We start from the raw sequence: 3,082 nt of genomic DNA on the forward strand, positions 1-3,082 counted from the left end.
CCTTTACTAAGCCTCATGTAAGCTCTGCAGGGTAAGCCTCAGGAATTCATCTGTGCGTCCCGCAGGGTATGCTTTCTTGCTTTGTTAAAGGCTAGACTTTGGTTGCTGTCTGTCTGTCTGTCTGTCTGTCTGTCTGTCTGTCTGTCTGTCTGAATGAATGAGCGAGGGAATGAACGAATGAGGAGGGGATGCACATGCCTATGGTTTTAAGATGCTTAATTTCTTTACAAGGTTTATTTATTTAAACATTAAACATTGGGGTTGGGGATTTAGCTCAGTGGTAGAGCGCTTGCCTAGGAAGCACAAGGCCCTGGGTTCGGTCCCCAGCTCCGAAAATAAAATAAAATAAAATAAAATAAAATAAAATAAACATTAAACATTAATCGGAAATAATGGAGTCAGCAGTTAAGAGTTCTGACTGTGTTCTTCCAGAGGTCCTGAGTTCTATTCCCATGGTGGCTCACAACCCTCTGTTATGGGATCGATCTGCTGTGTGTCCGAAGACAGCTGCAGTGTGCTGTTTGTAGGGTAAAGAAAAAAATACTAAAGAAGAAAAAAAAAAAGAGAGAGAAAAAGTTAGAAGCACCAAGTCAAGTCATGTAAATATTGCCCACATTCGGATTTAGACATGCCTGAGCTGTCAGGGCGAGGCTGGCTGAGAGCGAATCAGTGAACGATCGGACTCTTCCTCTCTCTGTGAGGGTGTGTCATGAACTCTATTACCATTTCCAAAGAGTTAGGTATGCTGGAGCGAAGTGGACCGGAAAGCCAAGGGAGGAGAGGTATGCCTACACGAGTCCACCCAACCCCCCCGCCCCCCCCCAGGGAGACATCCTCGAGTGGTGGGGGGAGGGGCGAAGGTGTGGAGGGATAATTTCCAACAAATAAATCCCAACAAATAAATTACTAGAGACTTGATTCATTGATTTACTTTAAATTTATTGAGTGTATCGGGAAAGAGGGAAAATGGGTCAAGGAGGGAGGGAGGGAGGGAGGGAGGGAGGGAGGGAGGGAGGGAGGGAGGGAGGGAGGGAGAGAGGGATATCTTTTCCTCCAAATCGGCTGGTATGTAGTCTCAGTGCGTCAGAAAAAAGACTGCTTCTGGCCTCCTTTCTGATTACCCCAAGGCAGTCTGGTCACCGTGCTGTAATAGAAAGGGAAACCACAGTCAAGTCATGGGAGCGAGCGAGCAAGCAAGCAAAAATCATAAACAAAAGCAAAAACACGTCTGTTAAGTTGAGCAGAGCAGAGCAGAGCAGAGTAGGGCAAAGCAATACAAGGTCACATTCCACAAAGGCTGATATAGTCTGCCATCTTGGTCTACAGAGTGAAAAGTAGAAGGAGAAAATGAATATCGCTTTGTGTGTCACAAAGTTTTTAAGTTGTAAGGAACATTGCAGGGCTAAACCTTCAAATCCTCAAACCACCCAACCCAAGCTTTCCTCCTCCTCCTCCTCCTCCTCCTCCTCCTCCTCCTCCTCCTCCTCCTCCTCCTCCTCCTCACCCCCCATTGCCCCCCCCCCGTGTGGTGTGTGTGTGTGTGTGTGTGTGTGTGTGTGTGTGTGTGTGTGTGTTTGCGCACGAGCTCGAGCTCGGGCACGCATTTCTTTCACTGCACAACCATCATTGGAGGACGTTTAAATAAACACGAATGAATCAGACAGGCAGACAGACAGGGGCCCATAATGGATCCCTACAACTCGGTGGTGGTGGTGGTGGTGGTGGTGGTGGTGGTGGTGGTGGTGGTGGTGGTGGTGGTACACACCGATTTGTTGACCTCTTTCTTTTAAAGAAAGGACAAGAAACAAAGAGAAATAAAAATGAAGGAATATAGACCTAGCCAAATATTATTTTATTCCCTCCTTCATGGAGCGACAAGAAGATTTATTCATCAACCTTCGTCTAGAATAAGAAAGTAATTGCAAATGAAATCGAGCCATCTTACTGTAATAAGATGTTATCGAGAGAAAGGGGAATTGGATACTGGATCCATTGCTGCCCCCCCCACACACACACAAATTGGAAAGAAAAGCAACTCCCCAGATCGCTCAACTAACGAGGCTTATTTAAAACTGGAAAAAGAGGGCTGGAGAGATGTCTCAGCGGTTAAGAGCCCTGGCCGCTCCTCCAGAGGTCCTGAGTTTTCAATCCCCAGCAAGCACATGGTGGCTCCCAACCATCGGTAATGGGATGAGGCCTTCTTCTGGTGTGTCTGAAGATAGTTACAGTGTACTCATAGACACAAAATAAATAATTCTGGAAAAGAAGAGGAAATAACTTTAAAAAAAAAGAAAGGAGGCTGACTGGTCGACCTTCCTTCCCTCCCTCCCTTCCTTCCTTCCCTCCTCCCTCCCTCCCTCAGGTTCGTACCTAGGAACTCATGCACACACAGCCACACCCCCCCCACATATATTTAATATTCAATATTTATAAAAAATACGACTGGAGAGATGGTGAGAACAATGGAAAGCAGAGAACTATTCAGCTGACCAATTGATACCTTCAGTTTGCTTATAATGGAAGGGACAACTGGCCGACCCTCCCCTGTCACACACACACACACACAGAGAGAGAGAGAGAGAGAGAGAGAGAGAGAGAGAGAGAGAGAGAGAGAGAGAGAGAGAGATTGAATGTAAACCAAAGGGGGGGGGGCGGAAACATAGTACTGGGGTTGGGGATTTAGCTCAGTTGGTCAGTGGTAGAGTGCTTGCCTAGCTAGCAAGCGCAAGGCCCTGGGTTCGGTCCCCCAGCTCCGAAAAAAAAGAAAAAGAAACAAAAACAAAAAAATCATAGTACTGCAAGTACCAGTCACTGCTTTGTATGTAAGGCATAGGACAACTAGTCGACCTCGTTTTCCAACTGGTCGATATATAATATATTATATATTATATATTATAGGTATATCATTAATAAATTGAAAAAAAAAAAGCCAGAAGTCAATACCAGGTGGATCGAGTAAAGTACGCGTCGCCATATGTTAGGGACATCTGGTCGACCTAGGACAATTGGAGAGGGATCATCAAAGGCAAAGTGCCGTCGGGACTACTGGTCGACCTCCGAGAATCTCAGAAGAAAGAAAGAT

The 3,082-nt window shown here is 46.0% G+C and overlaps 1 long non-coding RNA gene across 1 annotated transcript in view; it reads right to left on the reverse strand.

The window, feature by feature from the left end:
- Nucleotides 1-919: 919 nt before the first annotated feature.
- The window catches only part of LOC147997830 (uncharacterized), an 18,369-nt gene continuing 16,206 nt past the window's right edge, over nt 920-3,082 (reverse strand). Inside the window, exons 2-3 of the long non-coding RNA XR_015647559.1 lie at nt 2,058-2,256; nt 920-1,144 (exon numbers count right to left, since the gene is read on the reverse strand). This is a non-coding gene — a long non-coding RNA (uncharacterized LOC147997830). The remainder of the gene's footprint in view (nt 1,145-2,057; nt 2,257-3,082) is intronic.

Source organism: Rattus norvegicus, unplaced genomic scaffold, assembly GCF_021556685.1.
Source record: "Rattus norvegicus strain SHRSP/BbbUtx unplaced genomic scaffold, alternate assembly SHRSP_T2T unassigned-0000041, whole genome shotgun sequence".
Lineage (NCBI taxonomy): Eukaryota > Metazoa > Chordata > Mammalia > Rodentia > Muridae > Rattus > Rattus norvegicus.